General features: G+C 34.9%; 1 protein-coding gene across 4 annotated transcripts in view; it reads left to right on the top strand.

Moving 5' to 3' along the window:
• Nucleotides 1–12,122: 12,122 nt before the first annotated feature.
• Nucleotides 12,123–26,547, top strand: part of LOC142972315 (5-hydroxytryptamine receptor) — a 47,952-nt gene continuing 33,527 nt past the window's right edge. For 2 of the 4 annotated variants that reach the window (XM_076113326.1, XM_076113324.1), the window contains exons 1-2: nucleotides 12,123–12,501; nucleotides 24,514–24,579. The gene's annotated coding sequence lies outside the window, so the exon portion shown is untranslated. The remainder of the gene's footprint in view (nucleotides 12,502–24,513; nucleotides 24,580–26,547) is intronic. The other 2 variants (XM_076113325.1, XM_076113323.1) reach the window with 1 other exon arrangement.

Below are 26,547 nucleotides of genomic sequence, written 5' to 3'. Positions count from 1 at the left end.
TTTGTCTGTAAAATGTTGACTTAAGTGGTGCTTAACACTTTCGCTGCAGAATGCAGTTGTTAAGTGGCCGGCGGGACTCGACCGCGGGAATTGTTTTTGTTTTAAACGATTCCCCCTCGTAACTCTAAGACGAACATTATTCCTCTTAAAAGTGGCCAGACTCATTGGGCGAGGCTTCAAAGTTTGCTGGGTCGAGTATACTTTGGGGCTCGAATAGCAGGGGGCTGTGCCACAAGACGGGTCTTGAAAGCCAACTTAGAGATTAATGGTAATGGTAGCTCACACTCACAGACAGTTAGACACGTATTAGCCAGAGGGTTTTATTTATATGGGTAGTTGGCAATGCGTCTTCAAACTTTACCGATCCGTTATCTGTGTGCGCTTAATAAGTAATTCATGTCAGACATTTCTTATAACTTACATAGATGCATATTTGCTGACTAAACACGGTGTTAAGTAGGTACACTCGTTCATGATCAAGCTAGATAGTCGTTTAATTCATAATTTAATGTATCAACAATGTACATACTACAGTGTAATGTACATCTTCCATTATTTTTATAACTTTGAAGCATCGATCGACGATGATATTTAAAAAATGCACCCGGCACATAATTTACTTTTTTTATAAAATAATACATAGTATAATGGTGAAAAAGAAAGTATTGTTCACTTGTTCAGTAGCGCTACCATGAGTTGGTAACTATAGTCTCCCGGAGACACTGTAGTTCTCGTAAAACTCGAACAGCGCCTCTAGCGGATAGTTAAGGTACCAAAATTGCTACCATGGGTCGCCATATTTAATAACGTGTAGTTAAATTAAACAACAGTGAATGTAGATTGGCTTTGTCGTTCATTCTTTCCCTATTTGAGCCCACTGTTGTAGTTGCGTTCTCACGTTAACTACTCTAGTTTTTAACTACGCCAACTCATGGTAGGGCTACAGGTATCGTGAAGTAACGTCATATTTCAAAGAATATTACCGAGAAACGTAAGGAGAGTACCTAGATAAAATTTCCAAGTAAAACAGTTAGTGACTTTAGAGCACGGCCAGCTCTCTAATTACTTTAAAATTGTTTTGCATAAACAACATGCAAATAACTTTGCAAAAAAAACCGTTAAACCAATAATCAATTTACTCTCCATTATTTAAAATTAAATTACTTTTTTATGGAGAATGTTTTCCCGGATCGCGATGCGAAGTGCTGGCTCGGATCCAACTTATCAGGTTTGGTAATTATGCAAAACTGGTTGAACAAATTAAAACTAAAGTTAAAGGCACATAAGCGTCGTCAGGTAAGATGCATATCATTACATTGGGTATTATTGCGGGTAGCAGCTGCTTCTAATGGTCCACGCGGCGGCTCGTTCCGGCTAATGGTACTACCTACCTACACGCGAATGCCTGCCTCACCCTTGATTTATATTAACCATTTATAAACGTCAGTGTTTTCGCGCGGTTAAATTTCATAATTTAGAAGCTATTAACCCTTTGCCCTCGTATTTTTTCCGTTTAATTTCCCGTCAAACGCAAATTTTCGCGTTAATCCAGCAACAGAAACCGATAAATTTACACGAAATGGATTCTATAATACTTATCAACGATAATGTAATGAGCCATAACTATTTCTGCACAGCGTATCAGCTCGTAAATGTCGTGGTGATTATGGCATCAATTCCCTAGGAGCGTTTATTTAGCGGTATACAGGGAGAAATCATGTTCCACGCTGACATTACAGACACCGACCAATATCATGATGACGATAATGATGATATTGATGACGCGTGATTACTCCTTATGGTGAACGATAACGGGAACGACGCTAATCATTGTATATTTAAATGGGGTAGATAACTAAGCGTAATAATATTAGCCAGAATTTCATGTATATGTCTTAATCATAATCATGATGATCGATCAGTAAAAATTTTTGCTTGTAGCACTTATTTTAACGTTTATTTACTAACCATAAAGTGGTTTTTCTATCCTACATCATAAAAAATAAACAAAATGTGAAAAGCAAAGTTTTCATTAAAATATTTTCACTCCTCGTTATGCTGAACAAATTGACACCTGATTGCGGATTGCGGAAATAAAATAACAGGCTCGCACGCAACACTTTATTAAAATCTGCACAATTTTTATACATCGCTTAAAATACCGATTATGCCTTCCTATAGCGTCGAAATTTTTCAATCAAAGGGGACTTTCGAAATAATTCGTTTCTGTTTTTTTTATAAAACTTTTTTGGCGCGTGGAAAGTCAAGATCGCACTTTTTATAGTGTTATAACGTAACGGGTCTTGAGTGTGAATGAAAATTAAAGATTATGACTATTTTTTTTATTCGGCGTTTCGGCCTAGTTGCACCGATTATGGTCACAGGTTAGTTCTAAAGAAATAAGATGTCGTAACCGTTAATTTTACAATCTTAGGTCTCATTGTATTTTAATACTATGTGTGAAAATAGCAAGAGTATCATCGCGCTTTTCATGATGTGTCAATGTGAAAGCGCCCTAACTGCTCCATGTGTATTCACCTTCAGTAAGCAAAGAATCCCCGCGTCGACTACTGTTTATGAGCCTATAAATAACTTGCATTAGTTGATTGGTACGTTTTGAAGCAGTTATTGTGGAGGACACGATAGAAAAACATAGACGGGTGCTATCAGTGATGCACGTCGAAGAGGTCATGTGTTTAGTACTTACTAGGTTATCTGTGATAAATGCATCAAGACTAAAGTAGTTATTTTAGTTTAATCATAACATATTATTAATGTATAAAATATTGTGAATGTTAATATAAATTATAACAAACCTAAAACTTTTGCTTTGAAAGACAACTTCCGCCGCACTAAAAATTGTTTGCAACGGACACCAAGTACAACCAGGCCCCAAACAACTATTGTTGATATGTAGAATATGTAAATCACAGAAATAATTGTTGCGTGTGGGAATTGCATCCACGACCTCCGGACGCAATGGTAGAGGCGTGGCAACCTTAACCACGGTGCTACTGCGCTACGGAGGCAGTCACAAACAACGGCACCTATAGCACAAATAGCAACATATATAAACTCACGCCTGGCTGAGTTCCCGGAAAACTTCGAGTCTTCGACTTCGTTGTTATAGAACTGTTAATTCTGTAATGAAAAATAGGGTTATTATTTTCAATTTTAAGGATATATTTATCCCGCACCGCGACTGTCTACCACTATTCACTATCGACAACCTGCTAGCTACTAAGTAAGTAAAAAAGTAAATAGTAAATTGGTATGAAATCTGACCAGCGCTTGTAGCGGAGAACGTTGAAACTATTTTTGCAGTATATTTTGAAATGTCGAACTATCGTTACTTGACAGTATCGTCTTTAAGGGCAGTTACCTTTGTCTTACCAAAGAAAGATTTTAATTACAATTTTATAGTAAGTCGGTATACAATTGTACCTACGAAGTTTTTGTTCATCCTAATTGTAAAAAGGCGCGACGTAATTTATGTGTTTAATTTGTCTGCGGTACTTCAAGTTCACAAAAGAATGTTTTGTGTTCGTACACTGTAGAGTGTAGAGAGTAAAGTGTAAACGCAACCGAGTTCCTTACCACATCTGAAAATACTTCTCGTTTCCATTTCAACCTTGTGTCTATGTAATTAACATTTTGATACTAACTAAGTATAATGAGTCAACTGACATTATAGTAATTTTACAGGAGAGCGATTTGAAGGCAAATTTTCCTCTACCTTTGGTATAAAATGATTGGATTTTTGTATATTTACTCTGTAATTATCATCTATACTAATATTATAAAGCTCAAGAGTTTGTTTGTTTGTTTGTTTGAACGCGCTAATCTCAGGAACTACTGGTCCGATTTGAAATAATCTTTCAGTGTTAGATATTCCATTTATCGAGGAAGGCTATGGGCTATATATCATCACGCAATGACCAATAGGAGCAGAGTAGCAACAAAAAATGTTACAAAATCGGGGAAAATTTTGACCCATTCTCTCTTATGTGACGCAAGCGAAGTTGCGCGGGTCAGCTATCTAATATATAAAATTCTCGCGACACAGTTTTCGTTGCCATACTCCTCCGAAGCGGCTTGACCGTTTCTCATGAAATTTTGTGAGTATATTGAGTAGGACTGAGAATCGGCCGACATCTATTTTTCATGCCCCTAAGTGACACTTTTTTATTATATGGCAAAACGACGTTTGCCGGGTTAGCTAGTTTCTTTATAAAAATAAAATTACACTCACATTAAGATCATGGTTTATTATGTAAATTATATTATTTGTTAGATGAATCAGTATACTTAGTTTGATTATGGTTCAATTGTCAGATAAAGCTACAATTAAGCTCTATGCGCTTTTCTTTGATATAATTATAATTAATTCATATGAAAATGACTCTCAATTGGTGCGTTTAAAAACGACACATAACAAAAGATATTAGAATTTTCAATGTTTAAAAGTACTTTTCAAAGGTTTAGGGGTTAACGACATTATACTTTTTTGGCCTTTGTCTTTAGAATTCTATGAATTTTAAAGTCATTCGATGTGGCCTTTTTTTCAAACTAGATAAGAAAACATAAATTCAACTATAAGACAGATTATTTTCAATTACAGACGTTATTCAGTTTCGTAACAATTTGCCTCCATAAAATGCTCAATAATAGCACTTACCTAAGTTCTTATTTCTTTATTTTAAATAATAATTTTATAACCTCGGATTTTTTTTAATCTAGTGACTCATGTTAGTTTAAAAATATATAATTGTATTAAAAAAGATGATATTAAAAATATAAAAAAAAAATTTGACTGACAAAACAACTAAAATAATTTTCATAATAACACAATTTATAATCCAAGTCTTTATCATGAAACCTCATGTTGCAATTAACTAACATAAAATGAACACAGTTTACATGATAAAACAAAATCTCAATTAATTACTAAGTCATGTGATAATAGTACAATAAGCATTGTTAAAAAGATAATTATATTTAATAAAACGAGCTATTTTACGATACTTTTATGAATCATATAAATATAAAATATAGCAAGCAATGGTCACGGCTTTGCGTGTATTTAAAATTTGTTGAATGTAAAGCGTGAATTGTGGTAAGTGGTGGTGTTTGTTTTCAACAGTTCGTTTTATTTTCTCAGTAATGGTCACTGATATTTCGCTATAAAATACTAGCTGACCCGCGCAACTTCGCTTGCGTCCAATAAGAGAGAATGGGTGAAATTTTTCCTCGTTTTTGTAACATCAATTACTGGTACTCTGCTCCTTTTGGTCGTAGCGTGGGGATATATAGCCTATGTCCTTTCTCGGGTATCAAAATACTATCTTTATATCTATACCAAATTTCATGCAAATTGGTTCAGTAGTTTAGGCGTGATTAAGTAGCAGACAGACAGACAGACAGACAGAGTTACTTTCGCATTTATAATATTAGTATGGATTGTACGTGTAAAATCGACGAATAATTTCGACGACTCTCGAATTACCGACACGTCGACCGTCACGTAGCGTTTTAATTTGTACACAATTTTAAATGAACCTTCTGAACTGGAAAGACGATGTTTTACGGGACGAGTCTTTCTCTCAGACACTATTTATTAACGCAGAAAAATTTAAGCAATTTGTACAAATCCAGGAATGCGGTGAATGAGTAAATACGAGTATATTTTGTTACTCTTTAATTACACGTCTACATTTAATTAACTGCACACCTTGTGGCTCTATCGGCTTTGTGTCTACGGACTAACGCTCTCCATCCATTTTATGTACCTGCAATTAAATTAAATTCAAAGAATTTTATCTCTTTATAGTCTGCGTTGTATCTTAGAAATTAACAAATAAACCTGTAAAGTTAAGGTGCAAGTAACAGGTATAATTGTAGCAACTCATTTATTGTTTCCCACACTCTTTGTTAGCTATCGGGAACAATAAAAGTTGCGGCCTATTTCATCTAATACCGCTTCCGTTAAAGTTCTCAAACAAAAGATTAACTGTAGCAATCAGCACGCCCGCCACGAGGTATTGATCTTAGCAGCCCCAGCTTCCCTCGGAGAAATCCGATCACGCTTAACTATACCGAACCTTAGTATGTACACACAGAGCTTTTTCTCTTTATCTCGTCATTATAAAGCCGGTGAATCGATCATTCGGTTCCTCATATCGAGAAGGCACGCACGATATATCGTAATAATTAGGTTGATAGGTGATCGGGATCTGTGGTTACCGTTCCGTGTAGGTAATTAGATAACTGATGCATACTCTATGAAACCGCCACATTGTTGTAGATATGTTTCCATTACCGTATGCGTACACCGATACTCACTGTTTGTGTTGACCGATGCCGGCTCGGAGCAGGTCATGCGACTATTTCTGTTAATTGCAGGTTGATTGATTGAGAGATTGCGAATCGTAATTTATTGCGACGTGAAATATTCTGACAATAACTTTGTGTTATATTATTATACTGATATTTGAAATGGCATAGCAGGTCAACGAACTTTATTCTGCGAATACTCAAATAAACTTAGGATTAGTAAAATATATTTTAAATTCGCCATTTCGAAATAAATTCATGTATTATAAAATAGATACACATTCGGAGTAACCAAAGGTAGCCCTCTTAGAATTCCAAATAAATGCAAGAAAGCTGAGCTATTCACGAGGTTAAGAAAACGTGTTCTATTCTATTAAATGGAGAGTCAAAGTTGTAGCCAGCGATTGAACTTTCCTCAATATGTTTTAGTTTTATCGTTCGATGTCGGTCACCCGCGTCGTCTAAGCCGATGCTGGATTAGGTGTACATGGCCAGTTAGACATTTTCCACACACGTCCGCCGCATTGATTCCCCAATATACATATGCCATAATCCCTTAAATTTCCGGTTTAATCTTGTTCCAATTTGTTATACATTTCAATATTGTTTTCAACCCTTTTAGAACAGTGTTGAAGTATTTTATTCATTAAAATTAGGAAGTCTTATTACGGATAGATAATTCTCATTTTATTGTTGCCCTTGATTCATAGAAGGAATTTATTGATCTCCAACCGTAATTGGTACATGATACAACTGTTTCTTGTTGCGTTTTGTTAAATCTTGGCTTAAGAGGTTTCCTTCACAATGGTTCTTTTATAATTGAGTCAGGAAAAAAATATTCTAAAACAACATTAGTATTATGGTAAGAATACCATAACACAAATGTGTGTCCTTTAAAGGCCATTAATATTAGGCATAGGATAGAAATTACGATACATTGCTAGAACACGTTTTCATATATTTTCATCATAAGCTTAGAGTTGGCTTAATATTCTTGTTAGAGTTTATCGCGGTAAGCCGTTTCTACCTCCCGTGACATTTTTATTAGAAGCTTACAGTAGGCCCGTTGGGGCTGACAGGAATATGATCCTACATTTTCGCCTGAGTTACTACAAAAATATTGTACAATATAAAGTGATAGAATACACCTCGAGGGAGTTCATAATTAAAACACAACACGTCTATTTGTCTAGATGACAGAACACATTATAAAAGGCATTACGCTAGAAGGAAAGTTTGTGTCACCGTTCATTACTACGAAATTCAAATTAAACTAATGGAGACACAAGAAACCTTCCCGTCGATGCGAAGCAAAGCAAAAGAGGGTGGAACAGTTGGTATCTTCAACGTATTATACTTTTTACGACTTCTGCAAGTCATAAAAGTCAACTGAGTAGAGTGTGTCATTGTTGTTGGTTCTAAATCTGAGAGACTAGTAGAACATTAAGTAACTTTGTCAAGCTTTTAACAACCTACGTGGTTTTGATGGCATTAAATCAATTTCAGGATTTTCTTGCCTCTTTATATGTAATTGTTCTTTTTTGTTACCTTCAGTATTAATGATCCAATTCAGTTTTACAGTTTCCCTTCATCCAAGTTTTAATTAACCTCTTTCTAATCTAAATTGACGATCGAACGTTAGCCGTGGTTACAAGCACTTCATTATTATAACCATCTTTCTATGACAATTTTGAGATGAAATAAACACAGCATCCCTTTTTACTTTATTGGTACCCGTCTCGAATATTAGCGCCTCCGAGTAAACAATAATTACAAATCCAATTTAATTTGTCTCGACAACAGCGTGTACACAAAAACGTATATTTAGCTTTAAGCAGTCGTGTGAAATGCCAAAAAAGATTAAATGAGTATGACGAACATAAGTATACATGCTCGTGTGATATTAAATTATTCAAACACAAGGAGCGATAGCGCGGCTGGCGGGCTGGCGGGCCGGCGGGCGCGCGGCGGCGTGGCGGGCGGCAGGAGCAAACCTTTGTTCAGCGAGTTCTCCGCGCGAATCATTCCGAGAATGCCAAAGGTCGCGTGCCCTTCCCTTGCAATGAACTTCTACATTTTCAGAGTTTTTAAGTGATTGATGTCGATTTCTTATTGCTTTATATCTCCGAATGGATTGTTCGTCCATTCTCTTCTGTGATGTTTTTGTAAAATAAAATGAAAAGTAAGTATTTTCGGTTCAAATTTACAAAAGAAAACAACTTCTAAAGATCTGAAATAGATCAGAATACTTTGGCTGTTCCCGATCTCGGTCCGCGTTTAAGAAGTCAAACGCACAAACCGCCATTAAAATGATGTTAATTACCTAACTTTTGATCGAGGTCAATGAGGGTAGCTGAATAATCGCGAATGCTGTTTTTGATTTATTGAAATATTTTTATGTTTTGTAATAAATCGTTCGGCTTTACTTGAAAAATAGTATTTCAATCTAAATGTAATTTAGTAGAGTTCTCGCGTTGGTATATCGGTACGATACCGCTAAATCCTGTTTGTACGTTGTGCAGCGCGCCGGATAAAAGCCGCGCGCGGTATTAAAGTATCGCACCTAACCGAGCAGTGTAACCCACATATCGATTGTTCCGTTCGATTAGAGGTGATTATTTCGTTAAGCCCACTAGTTAGCACTTTCCCTTTCGTTCAGGATTAATAAACCCACGTAATCATTATGTTGTTTATGTGCGTGTAAACCACGTACGCAGTAGAAAATAATTCGATTGCCGGCTGACGTAATTGCTGAAACAATTTGGAGAGTACATTCCTTTAATTTATGGTTTGCAGAAACTTATTACTCTTATATGTTATTACTTAATTTATAAACAAGGACATAAAGTCGAACATGTTACGAAATATGATTGAAACACTATAGTTTACTACGAAGTAGGGAGAGATATTATAATATTTATTATGCGAAGATATTTTTAACATCCATCAATGTAGCAAAGTGCTTCGTTAATGAATGTTGATGAAATGTCGCCATGTCGGTATAAGATTACATACATACATATATTGAGTGTTCATCTTTATTATATTCGCGGAGAGATAAATCTGTGTGACAACGGTAAATGTCAAGAAGATATGAGTGCTCGAACATTTACTTATTTATTAAGGTTTCTCTTCAATTTGGGGTGCGGTTTTGTAAACATTATGAATATTAAAATCACATCAGTCTTTTCGCAAAGATTAAGCTGGATAAGGATGCAAAGGACTAGTTGTGTCTTTGTTGTTAGTTTCAAGTTAAATCTGGAAGTAGGAATATTAATTATTAAATCTATTCCATTCATATGTATATGAGTAGTTTTAAATAATTTGAATTGTAGGGAGCACTATTTTATTGATCTAATATGATAAAATCAATCGCCGAAAAGTCTCTCGGCACCGCGAAACATTGTTTTTCATCGTATACATTTTTTCAAAAAATGCCTGAAATACTATCCCAGCAACAAATATTTTCTTTATCCTGGCGTTGTTAACAAAATTCATGACTGAATTCTTAAGAGCACAGGCCTCAGAACGAATATGTATCTGAACCACTCGCGTTATATTGTGTCGCGGTACAGGTGAGTTTGTTTGTATAACGCAGAGAGCTTCAAAGCCTCCGCGGAGCCTTTTAAGATATTTGTGTCACTCTCAAGTTTTGGGAAATGTGTGTCCCGGAAAAAACAGAAATACTGGCCCACGGGCTCTAAGTAGCGGATCTGTGGGAACGGAGCAGTGATAGACATTTTGCCAACGAGTTTAATGGACGGTAACCGAAAATCCCTTGAAATAAATTATTGACGATTTCCTTACTTTGAATAAAGACGAAGTAGAGGAGTCATAGAATAAGGAATACGAATCGTGAGCATCTCCGCGTACTTACATACATACTATTCGCTAGGGACGTTCGGCACTTTCGTTTAATTTCCTGAATTTTCTCATGACGCAGGATTACTATTTCCTCGTTTGCTCTTTGTTACTATTTCAGTGGCAGATAATTGCGTACCGTGAGACACAAATAATTAATAAGTAATTAAGTACTTTATATAAGTTCCATAATTATAAATATCTCGGACATTGTTCTTTCAAGTTGTTTATTGTTTGCGTACGATAATGTACGCATGTTAAAGTGTTGACGTGGGATTTATGACGAGGGGACAGCGGCACGATATCCTGTCATTGCAGCAAGAATAAGAGCGGTTGGCAATAAAAGTGATTACTCAGGAGTCGCAGATCTGTAGGTCGGTTGGGTCCGCCTATCGGAAGTAATATTTTTTGGCGACAATAGGCGCGAGTCGGTCCACATCTTTGAACAGGGGCTACAAACTCTTAAGTGGATTAAATGTCTGACAAAGGCGGTTTATTGCGCGCAGTTACTCGGCGACGCCGGCGTCACGAACACACGCGCTTTGTTAATACTTACTTGCTATTGTTTGTCCCCGGCTCCCTCCATACTAATCTATACGAACGTGTGTATTTTTAGACCCCACTCACCAGTACTTTACTGCTAACCAGATTTGGTCGAGACGCTTTTTTTGTTGGGACAACAAGCTTAAATTGGATCATGTCGCTCACATTGGTCCCTTATTCAAAGTAAATATTTAAGGTGCAAATTAAAAGCTAACTAAAATTTATGGTGTATTAAAATTCTGTCTCTACGTCATTTGTTGGCTCCTAGCAATATTAAATGTCTAATTTTTATTTATGTATTTATCGAACAGAACAAATAAATTCATATTATAGTGTAGAATAATCTATGAAAATTCGTTCAAACTTATTTTTGTTAAAACACTTTAAGGTTTCAAAGTGGAGGCAATAGTCGTGGTGGGACACGCGAACCTTTATTCACTGTGGTTTCATTCAGAAATATATTTTTATGTGTTTGACGTAGACCTGAATTAACTGAACCAGACGAGTCGTTAAAATCAGAGGTGGTCTTGAACCGTGACGAAACGCAGACGTAAACATTCATTATCGAGACCAATAATTACTGGTAGTTCTCACGCCTTTCATTAATATTACTTTACCACTATTCTTTTGAAGGGCAAGTCAAAATACTCTAATAATACTTAAGTTTGTTATGACTGTTCGTGACTCTACTCAGCATTGTTGTGATTTCATTGATCTGGGGAATATGTAAAAAGAAAATAAACACAAAGATTTCTTCAATGGACTTTTATATAATTGAATTTTACATAGCTTTCAGGAGGAAAATTGTATATCATTTTCTTCTGTGATTAACAACTGCTCTTATCAAATACCGATATTTCGTTATGCTTTCTTCTTATGCGCGTAAGATTTAATAAATGTTAAAATCTAAGAATGGATTCAGCGAAAACTAAACCTATTCAGCTCTACAATAAAACTACAATGCGCAACGTTGGTGCTTCAATACTAATGAGTAGCAGAAAATTAAGGGAGAACTATCACACTAGCTTTTATTTTCTTAGCACCTGGGATAATTCTAATCCTGAAATATGGTACTTCGAAATTTGAATGTTCTATACATTTATACAGTTTTATTGTAAAGTAGTCAAGGTAGTTATTAGTTTTTGAAATAAACGGTAAAATCAAAAATTTCATTTGGATGAGGCTGCGAAGGTGTCCGGAGCCCGGGCAAGGAGCGGGACCGTTACCGTCGAGTTGTAGCGTTGGTGCGATGTCGGGCAGCTCAAGTAGTTGCAGCGCAATCGGCGGTCGCGAGGATTTTCGGAGGTTTCTGGTGTGACGTCAGAGGGGCGTGCGCGGGGCGAGGCGCGGGAGTGGCGCGCGCCGCCGACGAACAACCCGGCCGCGCCGTGTATCCGTAGCTCTAGGTACTATCTGTTGCGCGCCGAGCGCGGTGGACGCGCCGCGATCGCGCCACTCGCAACACGCGCCGAACGCCGCCCGCCCTTCACGCAACCGTAAACAAATTACAACGCATTCGCCGCCGAATATATCGCGACCAGTGTGAACCTTACCTTATTTCGACTCGACTATTTTTGTGATTTTTAGTGACTTTGGAGTCTGTCTGTGTAGTAGATAAGTGCCGGGGTAAACGGCCCGCCAGCCGCCCACGGACTGTAGTATTGCTGTAGTAACCGCGCCAGACTTGCCCACTGGGTGATGCACCGAGCCTCGTAACACTAGGCTACGACCTCGGCCTCACAGCCACCCGTCTCATACACCAAGGTACAGTTTAACCTCTACAAAACTTTTTCTCATTCATAGAATAAATGTTATTTAACTTTGCAACTTATTTTCAAGTTAGCTGAGTTATCATTCTGATTTTATTTAGAGTTATAAAATATTATACACATATATTAATTATCTATAGAAAGATAACCACATTTTTCAACAGGCCTTATTTTCGGGATTTGATACATATTTACTTAGGTGTTCAATACACCTAAGTAAATAAAAGTTAATCGAACAAATTGTTTTGTTAGTAACACTCTTATTTACGTGAATGTGAGCGCTTTAATTCGATATAATATACTTTTAAATATTAATTTGTGAGTGTAAGAAATAAAACAAAACCACTTCAGAAAAATATAATATAACTAAGTCATTCAGCTTAAAAATATTATTATTTTCGAATCACACCTTACCCTTAATATAATCGTCTATCATGCATCTACTATATTCCATCTCTACATTAAGCAAATAAAGGCCGAGACACAATCCCTTAGGCATTAACTCCGTCCAAAACTGTTAAAAACCTATCTAATATGTAAAAAAACTAAGCATGTATTAACATTAGGTATATTGTTGAGTAAGTAAAAAAGAGTATTTTTTATATTTCTATATTCATTAAAAATAATAATTTACTCAAAATAGAATTATGTAGGTGCACATCGCTTTTACCGCTTGTAAAATTGCCAAAACAATCTAATATGTTAAAAAAACCAAGCATTTATTATAATATTTTACGAGCTACTGTGCAGACAATTGAGCTCATTACAAATCCGTTACTGTCTCTATTGTAAAATAAAATCATCGTTTTATGATATGATTGTATATCACATACATTTATGAAGCATATCACGGAAAAACAACTTAATATTTTCAACTTATTAATTATTAATATGTCTTATTAATTTAAAAAAATACTCTTAAGCACTAGAAACTAAAACTTCTTATTTAAGAGTAAGTTGTAAGGTCTCTGCCTACCACCATGGAAAAAAGGCGTATTTTTTTGTATATCTTTATTTTCTATTACCAAGATCTGTTCTTTTGTATACGTAAAAACGTTACAGCAGCTAAAGCAAAGCTAAAACAAAGCAAAAAAAAACATAACAGCAGCTTAAAACGGTATAGGTCTACTCGAATGCAAACTATTTCTACTTCTCCCACAATCTTTAAATATCACATAAGGTGTAGAAAACTGCAAGTTTGAACGTACGTTGAAGCGGAACTGTAACTCATTTCTTATTCAGTAGGCTCTATGTCTGCGACGCTTGGTCTAGCGAGAAGGTCACACTCCTATGCACTGTGACATGAATGAACTTTCACACAATCTTATTATGTATCGAACAAATTAAAATAAAATTTTACCTCTATTTGAAGTAAATTTTATAACCGTTTAAGGTAATATATACTGAATCTCGAGATGAAAAAAACTATGTTTATTTATCTTCCATATTTGAAAGTAATATTTGGTATACAATAACCGAAAACATTTGGTACATTTTTATGGTGTACCTACCTAAGTTTTCTCATACTACAAACTATATATAATAATAATATTTGATGGCAAAAAAGACGTGGAAATTTTAAAATCCATTAAACTTGGTTGATTCTCTTTCAAATCGTACAGAAGGTGATTGCGAATAATAACAAAAAATGTATTAAAATCCATTGCGTAGTTCAGATTAGACGATAACTGCAAGTGGCTTAAATAAAAATCTTTAATGCTACATAAAAAAACAGCATTGTACAACAAATTTGGAATGAATTATCGCAAAAATATTTGTGAAATTTCCATGTATAATGACAGATAATCTGGCGTTTGTCAACTATGCGTGTGAAAATAATTTTCCAACAGAATGCGTTGCATCGGTCATAACAAGGCCACCGCAGCGATAATCATGTTATTTGCACGTGGTTTATGACATTTATTATTTAGCTATAGTGTGAAACATTGCTTTAACTCATTAGATCGCGTCGTAATTTAGAAGATTATTGTATAAAAAACCTTTGAAACCGCTTTTTTGTTTTCTTTTTAAAAGAAAACTCCTGCTCTAAGAATTGCTCTCGAGTCGCGTGGACTTTTACAAACATAGAAACAACGGATACAAAGAACAACCAGACCCGAAAAAATTATTCGTGGACGCATAAATAATTGTTCCATGTGGTAATCGAACCCACGACATCCCGACGCAATAGTAGCGACGTGGCGACCAAAACCACTGGGCCATGGAGGCAGTCAAACAAATGATATAAAGTCATCAATGCTCCGGAAAAAAATGCTTAGTTGTAGAACCACTTACAAATATGTCTTATACTACGAGCATATTCAAGTGATTCAATTCTATTCAACGGTTGGTATACGTTCAATCTATGTGTAGCTCCTCAATTAAGAGCATGGAAAGACGGTCCAGTTTGTTATTAATTAGGAAGGCAGTCTTTAACCCAAGTCAAAGGCCTTCGGGCGGTTTGACCAATCGTACGTAGCAATTCTGTTACTTTTAAACGTTAAGAATATTGCAATTCATCTAAAATAACGTAACAATAAACTTTTACATCCTTGTCTTTTCCATTAGGCTCTTTTAAAAAGTGATTGAATTAGTGGGAATTTTAAGCAAGGCATTTTATGTGTCTGCAACAATGCAGAGCAGCACAATAATGTATCTTCGAGGGAAAATAATAAAATATAATTATACCACTATTGCCTTGTTACAAAATTACTAAAACAATCTAAATCGCAAAATCCGAATCACTGAATCCATAGCCGTATCGCTTATTTTATATTCGTTAGAGTTTTGATAAATAGTACTATCCTAAATTTACAGGAATTATTATAATAATTATTAGAATAGGAATAAAGTAAATTTTAAAAATAGTTCTTAAAATACTACACTTTTTCTTATTGATTAGCACACTGGAAAGAATTTGGCAAATCAATTATTTTCTTGTCTGACTATCGGGCACTCGGCCCTAAGCCTTCCTATAAAATGTTACCATTATGCCAACAAATATTTATGTATAAGTTATAAAACTAGCTTGTAATATCAATAACAAAGATATGAGTCGATATAATTTTATTCGTTTGTTTACATTCGTCGTATTAATTACTGCATAATCAGAGTTACATTGTTATCATGAGATCTGAGATCGTTTTGGAATTTTCCTATTATCTCGGTTTAATGGTGAGACCGTTGAACTATCAAGGTAAAGGTCTCGACAGTTAATTCAAGGCAATGTATTGCCTTTTGTACACATTGTTTATGATTAAAGAACCATAAAGTGTATTAATTTACGTTTTGCATAGATTGCACACGGTAACAATTTTTGTCTCCAACCAGAGCAAAATTATATCTACGTAAGATTTTGTTCACTACTTTGTCCGCCGGAAAAAAACGTCGAAGTAAGAATATTCTTTGTTTTAATCCAAATTATAAACTATCCGTGAATTAAGTTTTTTAAAAATTTGAACAGTAGTGTTAGCGTAAAAATTAAAACCAAACATACTTACATTCTTGCTCACAAAATTCCGACTTCATAATATTAGTAAGTTACTCTCTAGGAACGATTGGTATGCAATCATCTTGTTACCGGTGACATGTCTACTGCTTCTATTTCCAAAATGACGTGTCTATGCCGTTAACTATGTCATAGTTCACTCAGCAATCAAATTAGTGCTATGTGCTACGGGAGAACAGCGACTTCCTATTACTATCGAGTAGTTGTCGAGTGGCTATTGAAAAGTCTTGTATGGGAAATTCACCCCTAGCGTATTTTGGAAGAACTAATGTATGTCAAGTATTTTAAAATGTCAAACACTTGATGCGAGTGCAGAAAGTTGCGCTATAGATTGCCAAAGGGGATGTCGAATATCTTGAGACAGTATCAAGTCACTATCGGCGCATATTGCATAAAGAATTGATCAATGTTTTAAGTTCTATTCAAAGATCTTCGTATTTACTGAATTGATCGAATCTTAATGTCGATTAGAAAGTGACACGACAGTATATAAATGTTGTAATACAACACGTATGTCTTATATAAGAAGGAAGCATGTGTCTTAACTAATTAATTACTCCATTATTACATGTAACCAAATAATATGGGCTAAATTACATAAGATACTACATAATGTCACGGCTATATGTCCCTGAAGGGTTAGGCAGAGGCGGGTTACGCCCACATTTAGTTAAGTGAAATCGGAGGAGAAGTTGCTTCTTAATCTATCGAAAAGTTCAAACTTAATCTTAAAGGGCAACGTTCCAAATCCCGGCCTCAAAACTAATATTTTTTCAGGAAAAGTCAAAAGTAATGTAATGTAAATTGTAAAATGAGTTTTGAATTCTACTTCTATACGCTTTTCAGTTAGAGTCGGCCTCGTTTCTATTCAACAAAGACGCTAACGTTGGAGATTCAATGGGCAAGCTGCGCAGAGGATGCACGATAATACATCTTGACATTATGACTCTTATGTCTCACACTGCACTGACATGTTTTAACCTTATAATATCACATAACGTTACGTCTTAGATCAGTACGAATCATTGTGTTTTATACCTCACGAGTATTATAACTCAGTTGTCTTCCTAAAGGCAACAATTCTTGCGAAGGTCCCACATAATCTAATTTCCCCATAAAACCCCACGCTAACATTATTTATGATACATTGATCTATAAGTAACTTCATAAAAGTGTGCGTATTATGGTAATATAACAGCAATTGAGTATACAAATAATTGAATAACAAACTCTTTTCTAAACAAAACATATTAGGGAAACTTATTTTACCGAATAGAAAAATTCTAGGGTTTGTTATAGAAGCGATATTTAATTTTATGCTATAGTACAATGCTCAATGTTTCGTGGTAACAGGAAAATAAGAAGGAAAGAAAAACTTTGAGGCGTCGGAGCATCTTGCGGTAGCAATTTAATTTATGTTCGCTGTATCTCCGTTTCATCAAATCGTGTCGGAACTGCGGAAGGACACCAAAAAATTAAACTTTCCACTCGGAAAGACAGTCGAGAAAAAGTTTTCCAATGAGGAAACTACAAGTGGAAGTTTTGTAACGTAATATTTTAAACCCCTTGCGTAATCTACAGACGGACACTGATGGATTGGAAATTAAAGTATTTTTTGCCTTAATTGATTTTGAAGGTTACTATTTTTAGTAATTAAAAATACCTAAAGTATAATCCATCTCTTTTGTTTTAATTGTGGGTGAAAAGATAGGAAAATAGTTCTTAATAGCCTACCCACGCAAATTGTCCCAAAGTTTCGTTTCCAATAAATAAGCTCAATAATCTCAATTACGATAATAGTATCGAGGTATGTGACACCTACGTATTGTAGTGTGTATTGTATTTGTATCCGAGGCCACACGGTCAGCCCAATCGAATTATTTGTGGAACTTTATTAAAATCCGTGCTCGTAGCGTGCACCCAGTCGTAGAACGTAACGCCACTACCGGATACAATATAACGTCCTCGTTGTAGTTTTTTTTACAAACGCTGCTACTACTAGTAGTAGTTGTAGAGGCATAGTAGTAGTACTATGGAATGTTTCCTACTACGATTTAGTTCATCGTAGGTATTCGTATGTGTAGGTAGATGTTACGTATAGAACTCGTGTATTTTGAAATATAAATACCAACAATACCAAGCATTTAAAAGACAAATTACATTTTCTGCCAACTTGAAAAGTACATACAATGTGCGACTTATAAGAATAGAATATTTGTAATGAGAATACATTTTCAAAAAATCTCTGTAACGAGGATAAAAGCAACCTTTTCCCTAAACCGCGAGCTCTTAATAAAAAAGCAATTGATTGTCGCCACATGGAGAGTTGGAAATTCACACCATATCACAAGCAATTACGCGCTCCCAAGTTTAGTAATATCCTTATGTTATGTTCAAATAAGTATACCGCTGCTAGAAACGGCGGTTCGTTTAAAATTCGTAAGGTATTGTTGAGTGATTTACTAAGGGACAGGGGCTATTCCGGTCCTGAAAATTTCCATAATTGTGTACCGACGCTTTGTGATTTTCATATGTTTCAGTGAATGTAATCTTACCTAAAATACTAGTATGAATTTTGTATAATAGAATAAGCAATAATTTGCGGGAGTGGATTTATAGTAGGTACCTAGTTAATGGTCCGTAACTTGGCAGTGTTTAGTATGTAAGCGTGTTAGTTTCGCGTCACCAATCTATTGGTATTCATCGAAAACCGTTTGCCCGCGCTCTCTAGTGCTTTACGTAATAACTACATAAACATTTACCGCTGCAATTCTACACTAATTTATTCTATGTATAATTAATTTAATCTACGAGGAATCTTTAAACATCTTCCTTAGAGCCCCGTTGAAATAAAAACCGCATAGATTTACACTATTTAACTACAGAACACTTATCTCACGAACATGAAAACACTGTATGTGTTTCATTGGAAAACATAAGTAATGCAAAATTTGAACTAAGTACTTATGTTTTGCAATCGGGCAAGCACCAAAAGCACTGACCCTGATATCGTTTAAATAAAAGACAAAGATAATCGTACAGCTAAAATAAAAGCATCTGGGGGCACGGAAGTGCCCCCGCAAGTCGAGCAAAAAAAAAGCGGCACGGCCGTATAACATCCTTTTCTCGAAGCAATTCGGGCTATTTTTGACACCCCTATAATTTCGTTGTGGATAAAACAAGAAGCCTGGATTTTCAGCAACTAATCAGTCATTGTATAAACACGGTATATTTAAAATTTCAGTCAATTTGAACCAGTAGTTTAAGAATGACAACTTGTTAAAATTTTGAATTTTGTCACTCACTGATTCACTGACTCACTGACTCACCGATCATCAAAAGTCTAAGGTACTTCTAGCAGACTTAGAAGCTTAAAATTTAGAATACAAATAGGGTTTAGTGTCTTAATCATGGGAAAAATTCAATATTTTCTAATTTCGGTCCAGTTTTCTAAATACACCAACTGCAACAATAACTTTGTAATCCCATATAAATGTATAAGATTACAAGGTTACATTTGCAGTTAATGAATTATTATTACTGTAGAAAATAAAATAAATAGGTGAAAATAGGTACCTACTATAAGAGGCATAACGGGAGGTGGTAAATGGTGGGTAAGGGTGTTTAGCCCATGAAACTGAACAACATTCCCATAATAAAATATGTTGAATTATGAAAAAAAAACGTCTTTCCATACAAATTGGACTTATGTTCGCTCTACAAAAAGAAGTGAGATGCCATCAAAAACATTCTGTAAAAACCTCAAGTCTCGCCGTAAAAAGTTGTGAGATCTATATAATACCAAGTCGATTGATCTATTTATTTAGTCTCTACTTAAAGGACCTTCTGTCTTAAGTTATTACGTATGTTATTATCATGCCAATTTAAAAAAAATACCTTTAAAGCAAATAGATCGACTTGGTCATCGCAAGAAAACACAAATTCGCCATTATTAACATTTCAGGAGCATTAATTTCTTGTCGTGCTGTGTAGTGTGATACATACTAATAATCAAATCATGCGATGGCCAGGTCGGTCTATTTGTTTTAAAGGTATTTTTTTTAAATTGGCATGATAATAACATACGTAATAACTTAAGACAGAAGGTCCTTTAAGTAGAGACTAAATAAATAGATTAATCGACTTGGTATTATATAGATCTCACAACTTTTTACGGCGAGACTTGAGGTTTTTACAGAATGTTTTTGATGGCATACAATTATCTGTTCATAACACGGCTAGCCTATCTGTTTTATCTCTGCAAATATTGCATAACAAAATACTCTATTTATATTTCATAGTGTTTTGCACCAAAACTAGATAAAAGCAATAAACGATTTGAACATCCGATGTAATATTTTTGTATCTAATAAAGTAGAACATTCGCAAGCGTTTAACATTTAAACTAAAATTGCCTGATATTTTTAAATGGATGCATTTTTGAGTGTCGTTTCACGAATCAGTGGTTCGTTGCAAAATATCACCATGAGCATCGGAAAGGTCAAATTATAGATGGATGAACACGTTCTAAAGAACAGACACCCACTACTTGCACCATTATCTAGACATAATAACCTTTACAGACTGCACTTCTAAGTTATTACAAAAAGCAAATATGCTAAAGCGTTTAAAACTCACAAAGGATTTAACAAACGTTTGGAAAACCGCTCCTTCTCTGCGTTGTTTTTCTTTGTCGTTAGAGCTTTATCTAAAAGTTAATGACTCCTAGCAGAATTTAGTGCGATTCAGGAACCAGCGGGTGTTTTTATCGGATATTCGCTGTGACTGCTGTAAATTATAGTGAAGGAAAAACGTTCTCAACTGCTACATTGTAGTCTAATATTTTCCGAGTCACGAAGGAGACTCTGCGTTTAACCGCAAATCAATCGATCTACGCCGTATTTATTCAGCTGTTATCGTTATTAGTTTTTTCATCGACTTTATCATTATGAGCTTCACTAACTTGTCCCATTGCGTCACTTGGGTGGAATTTTATTTTTGTGAATATTTTCATGGTTACATTTTAAACTGCAACTTTACATATTAGGTCGGGGAAAAAGTCTTTTCGCGTTATAGTATGTTTGAACTTGTAAAATCTTTTCTCTACACTGAAAAGATCGATATTTGGGTACCTTACGAGCTCACTGAAAGAAACCTAATAAACCGTGTATTCATTTGTGATTCTTGAAGCCAAAGAGATTCTATTACAAGTTCATACATACTTTAATGCGAAAAGAGTTTTTCCCCGACCAAATATATATGAAAAAGAATCTTCAGCCGGTAGAAAGCTCTAAGATTACATTTTAAATTAATGTACATGTTAACAAGGCTGTCTAGAGTGTCTCGACTTAGTTCCTCTCGCCATATTGATGAAGGGGATGACCTGTCCCATGACATCACCGCAAGCAATTACACACGTACTACTACAGAACACTTTACAATGAATTATCACTGACATGCGTCTTCTTAGATATTTATCTCCAAACTCTCCCGCGTAGAACTTGGTTTGAATATTTATTACTACATCACAGCAGATACACGAGTTTTTAGCATGTTAGTTGCGAAAATACAGGCAAGAAAATATTTTTTACAATGCTCTGTTAGTCAAAAGTCAGTTACTCAGCTTCGAGCTGTCAAATTTTGTGTTAAGTGTCGTGAGATTCGGAAGAAATCGGAGCAGGGAGTTAAAATTATCGCCTATTCTCAAAATAAAAAAACGAATTGTAGACAAATCAATCATAAGCAAATCTATGTATAGGACATTCCAAAAAGATACGTGATCTACGCGGAAGTTCTATTCCGAACCGCATAACACACATGAATGATATTTGTAGGTACAATATCTGTTACTATATGATAGATTATTTCAAATTAGTATTGACAGGTTTGTTATTTGTCACCTGCCAGCATACAGCAACACAATACTCGTAAATAATCGTTGTCAAACAAAGTTTCAATGTTGCCGGACCACAGTCAAAAAGTCTGTCTGTAGCTAATAATGAAAAACAGTCATACTAACAACTATTCGTAAACGAGTGTGAAATATTCAACAGCTGGCTTTTTGTTTAGAATATAATTATATATTATCGCAATAGCAGTCTGTTCCACCGATAATTTTGATAAATGGAATGTCATTACAATCGTTTTGCGTTAGTAACATGATATTTTGCGATTACAGTAGTCTGCTAAACGATGAGAACTGAAATAACAGGATGTAATGTGCCGAAATTAAATTAAAATCGTCTACGATTGAGGATAAAACAAAAAAATTGCGCATGTATATTACGTTATTTTCGTGAATATTTCAAGAGGCAATTTCCTGTTAGTATCGACAATTTTTAGATTTAATTAGATGATATTATTATTCCAAACATGTCTTAAAAACTACACTTTTGGTAATTTTAAATACAATGCAATAGTTTTAAACTTTCGTGTCCCCTTGGCTATACGTCGCGTTGTATAAAATCGCGCCACAAAAGTCCTTATTCACATTTTTAAATTTACAATTTAGTTCGTCTGTATGAGTAGAAATGCATACCACCTGTATATAGTATTCATTGAATATCTAAATTTAAATTGAGTCAGTTAATTTAGGAGTAAGCGGACGGCGAGCGTTGCCCACTGATGTGGAAGTTTGATAACTCTGCGGTCTGTTCTTGTCGGGCTCCTATCTCACTATCTATTGCCAGTTTAAAATAGTACATTTGACTGCTTTTACATACTGTTTTGGGGTTTTCGAACGATAGCTTTAAGATATAGTCTTAAGAAATTAATTGCGAACTCAGAGACTGAATATCGGGCTAGGCTACTTTCTACCCTTTGTATCCCATTAGTACTATCGTGTAGTCCCACGGTTTTGTTTCAACTGGTACCGTGTCGTTCCAGTAGTCCCATGGCTTTCAAATTAAGTTAAGACTTTTCCTGCCTATATATTTCTAATCAATCAAAATACCACTCGGTAGATACGGGGATAATTAAAATACGGAATTTTCCTAAAAATATATAGAGAGTTCCTGTTTAAATCAGACGTGTCTTCTAAGGTGAAATGGTATCATTATGGCAATATATTATTACAAGTTCCATTAGCAACCCTACTTTCTATACCCCAGTGGGAAGAGGTCCAACTATCAATAATTCATGTAATATCTCGTCATGAATTTTGTATAGAATAAGAGTACCGAAGAAGATTAATTAAGTTTGAGCAGCGTCGGTTAGTTTCGACTATTGCGGCCGAAATAGATAACAATACTATTATCCTATAAAGTGGCTATTTCATCCAATTGTTACCGTTTGCCGTTTAATATTTAGTTGCTACCGACTTGGACGGTTATTAAATTGGACTATGAATATGCTTTACATAAGATAAAGGATGGTATTACAATGCCAATTAAGAGGACCATTCAACAAAGCTATTATTTTGTAACCGCATTGAGATTATAATGGGTACCGAGGAAAGGTAACACATGGTCTGATTTAATCGTTTTATACATATATCAATGGCCATTAATGTTTTTTCTTCGCGTGATATTAAGGCTAATTGTTGACTGTGACGTGACGGAAATATGACATTTCCCAATCAAACATTAATATCTAAAAACGAAAACGTAAAAGCTTAATGGAAGCAATTTGGCTGTTGTTTCTTGGATTCTAATTAGAATACAAATGGAAAAAAATTACCTATATATGTACATAATGCGCGTACGTGAAATGATCAAACTAAATAAATTTATGGGAAATGTAAAGCAGAATGAGTTTATCTGTATTCTAAAAATACCCTTAATTTGAAGATTTTAACGCTCATAATACTTTGAGAACAATAACGTATACAATAGTAAGTTATCTTTTGCGTTTCCTAATCATTCGCGTTAACGCGATAATAATAATAACCTATAATACGGGACTTCCTCAATAATCTTATTCTTTAAAAAAATATAACGGAAAAGAGTTCATCACGAGTTCACTTTCATTAAAAGTTTTCTCAAAATCAGATTCATAATGGTAACTTCCATATAAGTGAGTGAAGTATCCTTACAAGTCTTGCTGAACAGAAAAAGTAGAATAACACGGTTATTTTAAATCATACCCCACATTTCCACTTTATTCAGGTATATGTAAAGATAAATATTGTATGACTTGAATCTTTTATTTATGACTTTATTGATGGCAGCATGATAAAAACGCATTTACGATTTAGGTGAGATACTTCAAAAGAAAAATGATATCGCCTTGATAAAGTTTAATTCTTTGCAGAATGAGTCAGTCGGACACTTCTCAAGCAAGCATTTATTTTTTGTACATAAATATGAAAGAAACTTTGTGTTTGTGAAAGAAATCTAATGACGGAACTATTTATTTGTTATGCTGTGATGAGATTACACAAAACCTCTGAATGTCGGGCTATTTAGTTAACATAACAAAATGTGTTTGTGCAAGAATTTAAGAGCTGCATTTTAGAATGTTAGTCGGATGTTATAACGGATAGTTACTTTGTGGTTACAGAAGACGAGTCCCAGTACAATTATTTGGCAGTCCCGGCCTCCCGGGCCACTCGCAGTGCACTACAATGTAAGTCTACGAACGCTCTAGCGTGCGGTTTATTCGGGGATTTGCGGCCGGCGGCTAAGCCACTGACACAATTTACAAACTCGCATTTACTCCATCAGTGCATCCATAAATCCTTTAATACTGAACAGTTTCGTTTGTGTTTCATCAATATTATCAGTCTATGTTCCCTTCACGATTCATTATGTTCTCAATTACACCTCATATAGACTACGTTTCGATATACGAGCGTTTCTGGCGATAACATTTTATGGCATGACGATGAACTGAAAACATATTTATGGTTTCTAAATCGTGTGTATGATGTGTTTCTTTCACCGACAATAAATAATAAAATTGAAATAGTTACGTCTAGCTGACAGAATCATTTGTATAATAATTTGTTATGTATAAAAGTTTGCCATTGCCATCTGTTCTTGTTGAGCATGTGTATCATTTGATACATAACACAGAATGAGTCATTAACGCGTGTTTTCGCATTCTTTCCACACATTTGTTATGTTAAATTAATTAATTTAGTGAACATATTATTATGATTAAGCAATTTACACATACAGTAAAAGTAAAGCTTTAAAATAATACAATGTATTATATCGATCGGTAAGAATACCGCACAAAGATGTCATTGTTTAATGTTGCGTTTATAATGTAATGGCATTTTAAGCTTCGCTGACAAAATATTTACAAGTCCACGAGAAGGTTCCGCATAAAATTTCGTACTTATCGACTCTCAATAAAACGTTGTTACCGTAAAGGGAGCTTGAACCATTCTCGATATCACCGTATAATTCGCTCATCACCTATTTCTGATTCCACTGGCACTTTTACTCTATCAAATGTTTTAAGCCTGTATACCTACTTCGTCGTTGAGATCATAAAGATCATTTTTCCATTATGCTGTAACGGTTCTCGGTAGGTATTGATCTGTCATCAAATTGTGTAAAATAAACACGAATTGAAATTGATTGAAGACATAAACAGAAAATGACGCGTCCTTTTACTTACGACTCGCGTGATTCATTAAATATAATAAATGAGTTTTTGGCCCGGTACTATAACGAAATTAATATGAATAATTAACCTGAATGTTTGTATAAAATGTCAGCCAATATAAAAGTTAAATGAAAGCGGCTTTTTCATTGTATGAGCCTGTATCGTTTAATTGATAACTCGTTATCACTATTGATTTCAGTAACCTACTCACTGAACAAATTAATTAACGATTTATAATAACATTGCACAATCATTTATTCATTTATTTTATCAATCATATCGAGGACTTTGTGCACACTCTACAAATATTTTTAGTAAAACATGTCTAAAAGTCACACTGACCTTTTTTATTTTTCATCTACCATAACAAAGTTTATACCGCTATCGCCATAGATATAAAGTGAGTACCATTATCTTATTTTATACGACATTTTGGAGAGATTTCAATTTTAACGGTCTATGAGTGCGTATCTTAACCCATATCAATGACGGGATCAATTTGGTCGTTCGTTCTTTTGATCGTAACAAATCTGAGGTTGCTGTCGGACTTCCAATATTTTTACTATTCCGTTGATGTTTCACGTCTTATCGTGATTGAACGTTAAGGGACAACGGGCTGAGAATACCTAAGTGTAAACGAACAACGTCTGAACAATGAGCAACTGCCTCCACCGCCTGCTATTGTTACCATTACTATATTTTCACAAGTGTTCAAATACAATTTGTTATGAATTCCTAGTTGTGTTTTTAACTTTGCCTATTATTAGTCGGTAGTGCTAACAGTATTCATAAAAACACTTGTAGTTACGAGCCATTACAGAATTAGACATGCTATTATCATTGTGGTAAAATGTTTATATACAAATCATTAATAATGGTGGGTTTACTTGCATGTCATATCGGTTCGAGCACGAAGTAATGTACCACCTCTATCTGTAGTTCTTCAAAGATATATTAATTGAGGCTATACATAAAGCG

This window comes from Anticarsia gemmatalis, chromosome 4, assembly GCF_050436995.1.
Source record: "Anticarsia gemmatalis isolate Benzon Research Colony breed Stoneville strain chromosome 4, ilAntGemm2 primary, whole genome shotgun sequence".
In the NCBI taxonomy this organism is placed as follows: Eukaryota; Metazoa; Arthropoda; class Insecta; order Lepidoptera; family Erebidae; genus Anticarsia; species Anticarsia gemmatalis.
This window is presented reverse-complemented; position numbering and strand designations above follow the sequence as displayed.